This window comes from Conger conger, chromosome 17 (genome assembly GCF_963514075.1).
Source record: "Conger conger chromosome 17, fConCon1.1, whole genome shotgun sequence".
Taxonomy (NCBI): Eukaryota; Metazoa; Chordata; class Actinopteri; order Anguilliformes; family Congridae; genus Conger; species Conger conger.
Genome location: NC_083776.1, coordinates 40,313,245 through 40,324,582, shown reverse-complemented (window position 1 = coordinate 40,324,582; position 11,338 = coordinate 40,313,245). Strand labels below are relative to the sequence as shown.

The following is an 11,338-nucleotide window of genomic DNA, read 5'->3' as shown; positions in this document are numbered from 1 at the left end:
AAGAGACCTACCTGAGCCTGCGCTACCTAAGGGGCGGGTTCTGGCCATGGTTCGCAGTCATGGACTGAGTGCGAAAGCATGCATAGCACGCGTGTGTGCCTCGTAAGGACAGCCTAAACTGGCAGCACTTACAAACAAGACAAATCTGCATCAGGAGGTTTATCAAACACAACCTCTCATGTTGAGCTGAACACATTTAGACATCAATGTCCCTCCGAGGCAGGCAAATGGAGTCCACGGATGTGCGCTGCCGACTTATGCAGCCGACTGCCTCGATCCTGCTATTGGCTGCACCCTCACAAAGAACTGCACTGTCACCACCTCCAGCCTGTCCGCTGCATGCTGTCCTCATCTCAGTCACCATCAGCTGAACATGCTTGAAAGATTCATCGCACACTGAAAGAAAAAGAAAAAACACAACAACAAAACAATAGTATTACTAGGTATAGGTAAGGTCAGGCCATCTGACAGCAAAAGGTAAAATCTGAAGAAAAGTAAACAAGGAGCCCGCCATCTTCAAATTCAAATACGGTACTTCCGGATCTCCCCGTACATTGCTAGTAATTGCCACCAGAGGTCAGTCGGCTCATTCCTTTCACAAGGGCTCTCCAGCTAGAAAAGGGAAAACCGTCAAAAAGACGGTGCATGCACGGAAGAGCCTTACTTTGATACAGTCTATGGGAAGAACATCGTTTACATACAATTAATAGAGACACTTGAGAAAAAAACAAAAAAACACTGCATGGTTTTTAATACCATATACAGTACGCCCGAAAGGTACTTTACACTATAACAGAAACTGGAGGCTGAGTTTTTCAAGGCAATTCATCAAAAGTTAATTTAGAGTAAGCACTCGAAATGCACTAAAAAGGACGAAAACGCGGAGGAAACGAGTTCTTCGAAACACGAGTGTTTGCTCAAAACAAACGTGGAAAGCAGCATTCCCTCTTTGACCACTCAGCAGACTGCCGTGTGTGTATATCCAACCAAAGCAAGCTGAGTGGTTCTTCTGCGTTGTCGTTTTCGTTAGCTAGCCACTATGGCACACGATTATTTACTTCTGTGGTGTAGGCTAACTTAACACGGCGACTTTTGGCGTCCGCTGGGCCTACGTGGGGGAAATGCCACGTTTTCCAGCATGGCCTCTGAAAATGTTGTGACAATTGTCTTTACCTGTGCCACGTACGGTGCTTCTCATCTACTTCCCCAATCTCTAAGCATGCAAAATGGCCAGACACATACAATAAGCGAGGCACCGGAGCACTAAATTACATCGCCTCGCCAAGGTAGCAAACGAGCTAGCTACAGCCGGCCTAGCACGTGGAAACAGTTTGCTCAGTAGCTGGATAATCCTCGCACAGCAGCCAAGCCTTCCAGAAAATGCAATAAATAGCCTACACGACTGTATTTACGACGTGTATCAGGAATAATCTTGTTAACAAGGGGGTTACTGTACGACGCGGAGGCGAAGGACTATGGCCACCAGTCGTTAGCTAGCAAGCGAACAAGTTGATTCCACACCAAGTTAACGTGACATGCGGACCGCCTACAGCAGGCAACCTTACCCGAGAGACGTCCGGCCGCAGTAGCACTGTTTTATGTGAGCACGCGTCCATATTGCACCGAACTGAAACAAGTGAAACTATTTGGAAAAATACAATATTATCTCCCGTAGGCGACGAAGCCATCTGCCCGTGTAGGCCGAGTGCAAATACAGGCGTGGCTACGCAAAACTTTATTTGTGTACCACGTTACAGACAGAACTACAACAGGGTGTGTCTTACGATTTCTTTTTAAAATGTCTACGGATTTGGAGTCGCGAAGACCCATCGGCAGGCTATTCCAAAGGCTAGAGCAGTAATAACCAAAAGACGCTGCATCACCATATGCCTTTAGGTTCTAGCCTCCGGGACAAGACTGTGGGCTATTGTGAAGCCTTCAATCTAATTTCGTTTTAAATTTCGTAAGACATGCATTTTTAATGAGACATCTGGAATATACCCCATGTACAAAGTTCCTTTTTTATTTTATTTTTTACTGTACTCAGAATGATATACCTGATCTTCATTCAGAACTATGTAAAGGGGAAAAAACGCGAATGGTTTTCAATGCTGCGAATGTTTCACCCAACAGAATTCACACAGCATTGCGGTTTCCCGTTCTTTCTTTTTCACATTACATTACATTACATTGCAGGCATTTAGCAGACGCTCTTATCCAGAGCGACGCACAATGAAGTGCGACGAGGACCCTGGAGGACAGACATTCTCAACAAAATAACACCGTGCCACTGTGTAGGCCTTCCTGAGGATGACGCTTTTATCCAAAGCTACCGACAAGTCCTGATGTGTGTTTCTATCGGGATGTGCGGTGTACCTACAGGTTCAAAGACAAAATAAAACCAGTCTACAATACAACTTATGTATTTTCATAACTCGAGAAATATACCTTACATTCCCAACAAAATAACACCGTGCCACTGTGTAGGCCATCCTGAGGATGTTAGGTTGAGTTGCCACAATGCTAGCAAATAAATAAATAAATAAATAAATAAATAAATAAATAAATAATCATTTGTTATTTAGCAGACGCTTTTATCCAAAGAGACCTACATGTCCTGATGTGTGTTGTACCTATAGGTTGAAAGACAAAATTAAACCGGAAACCAGTCTACAATACAACTAATGTATTTTGATAACTCGAGAAATATACTTGCCTGATGCAACTCAAAGTTACAAAATTCACCCAACTTTGCTGTTTCACTTTTTTTTTTTCTTCTTCTTTATTTTGGTTCATTTAACATTCCCAACAAAATGACACCGTGCCACGGTGTAGGTCATTCTGAGGATGTTAGGTCTAGTTGCTACAATGCAAGCTATAAATAAATAATCATTTGTTATTTAGCAGACGCTTTTATCCAAAGCGACCGACAAGTCCTGATTAGACTAAGCAGGAAACAGCCCTGGAGCAATGGGGTGTTAAGGGCATCCCCCAAGGGCCCAACAGCTGTGCGGATCTTATCGCAGCTACACCGGGGCTCGAACCGCCGACCTTGCCACTGCACTACAGGCTGGCCTCTTAAAAGTCAAATGGATTTGGCCACTTTACCGATCTTCTCTGTTCCAATGTTCCAATATGTTCCAATATTGGAGCCAATCAGAGGCCGTGCCTTGTTCCAATTTACAACTTTCACCAACTTTGACAAAGCGGCTCAGCCAATCAGATGGCCGGATTTGTTCCAAATTGAACACGTGTTTGTTCCAAATTCATCACGTGTTTAGCCGGCCAATTGTAGCTCTTCCTCCGTTTTGACTCAAATCGGCGCGTCGGCCATTGCTCCCGCATCGGTGAAAGGTAAGCTTTCAATGCGTTTTCTAATGAAATTTTTATTAAAATGAGAAGAATCATTTGTATTTTCATGTTAGCGATGGTCAGAGCAGGCTAGCTAGTTGGCTTTCGCGCTGTTCAATACGTTTATCGTTGCTGTTAATACACAGAACGAATGAATGAAAGAACTTTCCAGCTGTATAAACACATCATGTATGTATTTTTACATTAGAAATATATCGTAAGACAAAGCTGGCATGTCGCACATTTCGTTTTAATTACAAAACGTAATATTCTCTGGCTTGCAAGGCGGATAGCTGCTTGGCTATCTACCTACCTACCTCCATACCTCGATTCAGCGTGTGACTATACGAATAATGCAGCCTAATTACTCCCCCAATTTAATCATTTCTGTCGAAATGTTTTAAAAAGTGAGTCATTTCAGTGGTATAGTGTAGCTAGCTAGCTGTGGTTAGGTCTGTCAACTACTACATCTTGGTAGCCCCTGTGAAGTTAAATTAATTATTATTATTATTATTATTATTATTATTATTATTATTACTTTTAAATACTCTGTGTCACATAGCATGTTCATAAATCTTGTGATAAGCATGTTTTTCCTGTGTGCACAGCCTCACATTGCAGGGAACCTCAGTCGCAGACGGGCCGGGCGCTGCAGGACATCAGCTTGGACCATGACACTGCGAACATCTTAGACCAGGACACATGCCTCCCATGGGCATGCTCCATTTATTCTACTTATTTATGTGATTAAAATATCAGACCAGTGATCATTCTCATGTGACCGCGATAGCAGTCACTCTAGAAGCCAGTGAAAAATATATTTTCATACATATTGAACAGCAGAAAAACGCTCAGCTTTTAACACTAGGCGTCAGCATAGCTCCAGTTTAAGTTTGAGGACGTGCAAATCAGTCCTTGTTTTGTTTGATGGCAGTTTATTATCTACTGTTGGAACAATTGCCGAATTTAGTTGCAGCAACAAGTAGGTCCCCATTCACGTCCATCTCTTGTACTCATGACATTTCTCCATGTTCTGCTGTGAACGAGTTGTGCCATATTTGTATTGTCATTATTATTATTATTATTATTATTATTATTAATAATAATATAATCATTTTTAAAAATCACAACGGTGCTCCCTTTCTGCATTTTGTACTATCAAATAAAATTTCTGCCTGGAAAAGAAATGAAATTGGACAATGAGTAGCAAAACATTCTCAAGAACTGAATTCGAGTTTGCTAGACCTGGATATATGAACAGTCACAAAATATTAGGAGATACCCTCGTGATACTCAGTGTCGTCAGAGTAACAGACAACAGCGATTCGTCTCATTTAAAGTTTTATTTACAATATACACTCAAGGTGGTGTGCAGTGCACAAAGAAACATTTGCATCAATCAACGGAGGGGGAAAAAAGTGCCAAGTTGCAAGTCTAAAGCAAACAACCATCCAAAAATGAGCCCTTGCTCTTTGAAATTGGGGTTTATTTGATCAGAGGGAAGATGGCCAGCTACTGGCCCACCAGTGGGCCACACAAGCATACCACACCTCACGCAGAGCATCCGCCCATGTCCAGGCACTTGTCCGCTGGCGTATGAAGCCTTTTTCAAAGACGAGTCACCTCAGTGGCCTGTTGTACTCCTTGAAATGGGAACAATACAGAGAACCTGTTCTACTCTTTAAAATAGGACCGAGATGGATATTTTATTTAAAAAAAAAAAAAAAAAAAAGGTCGGCAGAGATGGAGATTCTATTTTTAAAATAGGACAGAGTTTCACTTTATTAGGTTTATCTCTACACTCGTACTTAAGACCACCAATTTGCCGTGACGTCACAGTAGCCTGTGCTATCACAACAGCCGTTGCCCTCTAGCGGTTCATACACACTCAGTGACCACTTTATTAGGTACACCTGTCCACCAGCCTGTAAATGCAAATATTTGGCCCACCCATTTCCTGTGCCGTCACAATAGCCTGTGATGTCACAATAGCCTCTGCCCTCGAGCAGAGTTAGTGGACACTCGGTGACCACTTTATTAGGTACACCCGGACAGCAGCTTGTATAAATGAAAATAGAACTTTCTGTTTTACAAAAATCACAAAACATGTTACCCTGGAGCTCAGGTAAGGCACAGAATCACCAATAAATGTTACCTGGACCTCAGGCAAGGCACAAAATATGCACCGCTTCACAAAAAATGTTACCCAGAGCTCAGGTTAGGCATGAAAATATCAACTGGTGCGCAGGTAAGGTTAAAAATATGGAACGCTTCACGAATTTGCGTGTCATCCTTGCGCAGGGGCCATGCTAATCTTCTCTGTATCGTTCCAATTTTAGTATATGTGCTGCCGGAGCGAGCACAAGAGACCTACCTGAGCCTGCGCTACCTAAGGGGCGGGTTCTGGCCATGGTTCGCAGTCATGGACTGAGTGCGAAAGCATGCATAGCACGCGTGTGTGCCTCGTAAGGACAGCCTAAACTGGCAGCACTTACAAACAAGACAAATCTGCATCAGGAGGTTTATCAAACACAACCTCTCATGTTGAGCTGAACACATTTAGACATCAATGTCCCTCCGAGGCAGGCAAATGGAGTCCACGGATGTGCGCTGCCGACTTATGCAGCCGACTGCCTCGATCCTGCTATTGGCTGCACCCTCACAAAGAACTGCACTGTCACCACCTCCAGCCTGTCCGCTGCATGCTGTCCTCATCTCAGTCACCATCAGCTGAACATGCTTGAAAGATTCATCGCACACTGAAAGAAAAAGAAAAAACACAACAACAAAACAATAGTATTACTAGGTATAGGTAAGGTCAGGCCATCTGACAGCAAAAGGTAAAATCTGAAGAAAAGTAAACAAGGAGCCCGCCATCTTCAAATTCAAATACGGTACTTCCGGATCTCCCCGTACATTGCTAGTAATTGCCACCAGAGGTCAGTCGGCTCATTCCTTTCACAAGGGCTCTCCAGCTAGAAAAGGGAAAACCGTCAAAAAGACGGTGCATGCACGGAAGAGCCTTACTTTGATACAGTCTATGGGAAGAACATCGTTTACATACAATTAATAGAGACACTTGAGAAAAAAACAAAAAAACACTGCATGGTTTTTAATACCATATACAGTACGCCCGAAAGGTACTTTACACTATAACAGAAACTGGAGGCTGAGTTTTTCAAGGCAATTCATCAAAAGTTAATTTAGAGTAAGCACTCGAAATTCACTAAAAAGGACGAAAACGCGGAGGAAACGAGTTCTTCGAAACACGAGTGTTTGCTCAAAACAAACGTGGAAAGCAGCATTCCCTCTTTGACCACTCAGCAGACTGCCGTGTGTGTATATCCAACCAAAGCAAGCTGAGTGGTTCTTCTGCGTTGTCGTTTTCGTTAGCTAGCCACTATGGCACACGATTATTTACTTCTGTGGTGTAGGCTAACTTAACACGGCGACTTTTGGCGTCCGCTGGGCCTACGTGGGGGAAATGCCACGTTTTCCAACAAGGCCTCTGAAAATGTTGTGACAATTGTCTTTACCTGTGCCACGTACGGTGCTTCTCATCTACTTCCCCAATCTCTAAGCATGCAAAATGGCCAGACACATACAATAAGCGAGGCACCGGAGCACTAAATTACATCGCCTCGCCAAGGTAGCAAACGAGCTAGCTACAGCCGGCCTAGCACGTGGAAACAGTTTGCTCAGTAGCTGGATAATCCTCGCACAGCTGCCAAGCCTTCCAGAAAATGCAATAAATAGCCTACACGACTGTATTTACGACGTGTATCAGGAATAATCTTGTTAACAAGGGGGTTACTGTACGACGCGGAGGCGAAGGACTATGGCCACCAGTCGTTAGCTAGCAAGCGAACAAGCTAATTCCACACCAAGTTAACGTGACATGCGGACCGCCTACAGCAGGCAACCTTACCCGAGAGACGTCCGGCCGCAGTAGCACTGTTTTATGTGAGCACGCGTCCATATTGCACCGAACTGAAACAAGTGAAACTATTTGGAAAAATACAATATTATCTCCCGTAGGCGACGAAGCCATCTGCCCGTGTAGGCCGAGTGCAAATACAGGCGTGGCTACGCAAAACTTTATTTGTGTACCACGTTACAGACAGAACTACAACAGGGTGTGTCTTACGATTTCTTTTTAAAATGTCTACGGATTTGGAGTCGCGAAGACCCATCGGCAGGCTATTCCAAAGGCTAGAGCAGTAATAACCAAAAGACGCTGCATCACCATATGCCTTTAGGTTCTAGCCTCCGGGACAAGACTGTGGGCTATTGTGAAGCCTTCAATCTAATTTCGTTTTAAATTTCGTAAGACATGCATTTTTAATGAGACATCTGGAATATACCCCATGTACAAAGTTCCTTTTTTATTTTATTTTTTACTGTACTCAGAATGATATACCTGATCTTCATTCAGAACTATGTAAAGGGGAAAAAACGCGAATGGTTTTCAATGCTGCGAATGTTTCACCCAACAGAATTCACACAGCATTGCGGTTTCCCGTTCTTTCTTTTTCACATTACATTACATTACATTGCAGGCATTTAGCAGACGCTCTTATCCAGAGCGACGCACAATGAAGTGCGACGAGGACCCTGGAGGACAGACATTCTCAACAAAATAACACCGTGCCACTGTGTAGGCCTTCCTGAGGATGACGCTTTTATCCAAAGCTACCGACAAGTCCTGATGTGTGTTTCTATCGGGATGTGCGGTGTACCTACAGGTTCAAAGACAAAATAAAACCAGTCTACAATACAACTTATGTATTTTCATAACTCGAGAAATATACCTTACATTCCCAACAAAATAACACCGTGCCACTGTGTAGGCCATCCTGAGGATGTTAGGTTGAGTTGCCACAATGCTAGCAAATAAATAAATAAATAAATAAATAAATAAATAAATAAATAAATAAATAAATAAATAAATAATCATTTGTTATTTAGCAGACGCTTTTATCCAAAGAGACCTACATGTCCTGATGTGTGTTGTACCTATAGGTTGAAAGACAAAATTAAACCGGAAACCAGTCTACAATACAACTAATGTATTTTGATAACTCGAGAAATATACTTGCCTGATGCAACTCAAAGTTACAAAATTCACCCAACTTTGCTGTTTCACTTTTTTTTTTTCTTCTTCTTTATTTTGGTTCATTTAACATTCCCAACAAAATGACACCGTGCCACGGTGTAGGTCATTCTGAGGATGTTAGGTCTAGTTGCTACAATGCAAGCTATAAATAAATAATCATTTGTTATTTAGCAGACGCTTTTATCCAAAGCGACCGACAAGTCCTGATTAGACTAAGCAGGAAACAGCCCTGGAGCAATGGGGTGTTAAGGGCATCCCCCAAGGGCCCAACAGCTGTGCGGATCTTATCGCAGCTACACCGGGGCTCGAACCGCCGACCTTGCCACTGCACTACAGGCTGGCCTCTTAAAAGTCAAATGGATTTGGCCACTTTACCGATCTTCTCTGTTCCAATGTTCCAATATGTTCCAATATTGGAGCCAATCAGAGGCCGTGCCTTGTTCCAATTTACAACTTTCACCAACTTTGACAAAGCGGCTCAGCCAATCAGATGGCCGGATTTGTTCCAAATTGAACACGTGTTTGTTCCAAATTCATCACGTGTTTAGCCGGCCAATTGTAGCTCTTCCTCCGTTTTGACTCAAATCGGCGCGTCGGCCATTGCTCCCGCATCGGTGAAAGGTAAGCTTTCAATGCGTTTTCTAATGAAATTTTTATTAAAATGAGAAGAATCATTTGTATTTTCATGTTAGCGATGGTCAGAGCAGGCTAGCTAGTTGGCTTTCGCGCTGTTCAATACGTTTATCGTTGCTGTTAATACACAGAACGAATGAATGAAAGAACTTTCCAGCTGTATAAACACATCATGTATGTATTTTTACATTAGAAATATATCGTAAGACAAAGCTGGCATGTCGCACATTTCGTTTTAATTACAAAACGTAATATTCTCTGGCTTGCAAGGCGGATAGCTGCTTGGCTATCTACCTACCTACCTCCATACCTCGATTCAGCGTGTGACTATACGAATAATGCAGCCTAATTACTCCCCCAATTTAATCATTTCTGTCGAAATGTTTTAAAAAGTGAGTCATTTCAGTGGTATAGTGTAGCTAGCTAGCTGTGGTTAGGTCTGTCAACTACTACATCTTGGTAGCCCCTGTGAAGTTAAATTAATTATTATTATTATTATTATTATTATTATTATTATTATTATTACTTTTAAATACTCTGTGTCACATAGCATGTTCATAAATCTTGTGATAAGCATGTTTTTCCTGTGTGCACAGCCTCACATTGCAGGGAACCTCAGTCGCAGACGGGCCGGGCGCTGCAGGACATCAGCTTGGACCATGACACTGCGAACATCTTAGACCAGGACACATGCCTCCCATGGGCATGCTCCATTTATTCTACTTATTTATGTGATTAAAATATCAGACCAGTGATCATTCTCATGTGACCGCGATAGCAGTCACTCTAGAAGCCAGTGAAAAATATATTTTCATACATATTGAACAGCAGAAAAACGCTCAGCTTTTAACACTAGGCGTCAGCATAGCTCCAGTTTAAGTTTGAGGACGTGCAAATCAGTCCTTGTTTTGTTTGATGGCAGTTTATTATCTACTGTTGGAACAATTGCCGAATTTAGTTGCAGCAACAAGTAGGTCCCCATTCACGTCCATCTCTTGTACTCATGACATTTCTCCATGTTCTGCTGTGAACGAGTTGTGCCATATTTGTATTGTCATTATTATTATTATTATTATTATTAATAATAATATAATCATTTTTAAAAATCACAACGGTGCTCCCTTTCTGCATTTTGTACTATCAAATAAAATTTCTGCCTGGAAAAGAAATGAAATTGGACAATGAGTAGCAAAACATTCTCAAGAACTGAATTCGAGTTTGCTAGACCTGGATATATGAACAGTCACAAAATATTAGGAGATACCCTCGTGATACTCAGTGTCGTCAGAGTAACAGACAACAGCGATTCGTCTCATTTAAAGTTTTATTTACAATATACACTCAAGGTGGTGTGCAGTGCACAAAGAAACATTTGCATCAATCAACGGAGGGGGAAAAAAGTGCCAAGTTGCAAGTCTAAAGCAAACAACCATCCAAAAATGAGCCCTTGCTCTTTGAAATTGGGGTTTATTTGATCAGAGGGAAGATGGCCAGCTACTGGCCCACCAGTGGGCCACACAAGCATACCACACCTCACGCAGAGCATCCGCCCATGTCCAGGCACTTGTCCGCTGGCGTATGAAGCCTTTTTCAAAGACGAGTCACCTCAGTGGCCTGTTGTACTCCTTGAAATGGGAACAATACAGAGAACCTGTTCTACTCTTTAAAATAGGACCGAGATGGATATTTTATTTAAAAAAAAAAAAAAAAAAAAGGTCGGCAGAGATGGAGATTCTATTTTTAAAATAGGACAGAGTTTCACTTTATTAGGTTTATCTCTACACTCGTACTTAAGACCACCAATTTGCCGTGACGTCACAGTAGCCTGTGCTATCACAACAGCCGTTGCCCTCTAGCGGTTCATACACACTCAGTGACCACTTTATTAGGTACACCTGTCCACCAGCCTGTAAATGCAAATATTTGGCCCACCCATTTCCTGTGCCGTCACAATAGCCTGTGATGTCACAATAGCCTCTGCCCTCGAGCAGAGTTAGTGGACACTCGGTGACCACTTTATTAGGTACACCCGGACAGCAGCTTGTATAAATGAAAATAGAACTTTCTGTTTTACAAAAATCACAAAACATGTTACCCTGGAGCTCAGGTAAGGCACAGAATCACCAATAAATGTTACCTGGACCTCAGGCAAGGCACAAAATATGCACCGCTTCACAAAAAATGTTACCCAGAGCTCAGGTTAGGCATGAAAATATCAACTGGTGCGCAGGTAAGGTT

The 11,338-nt window shown here is 42.5% G+C and overlaps 1 non-coding gene across 1 annotated transcript; it reads right to left on the bottom strand.

The window, feature by feature from the left end:
• Window positions 1-5,607: 5,607 nt before the first annotated feature.
• On the bottom strand, window positions 5,608-5,714 carry LOC133117262 (U6 spliceosomal RNA). The gene has a single exon (XR_009706048.1). It is a non-coding gene; the product is annotated as a U6 spliceosomal RNA (small nuclear RNA).
• Window positions 5,715-11,338: the final 5,624 nt, after the last annotated feature.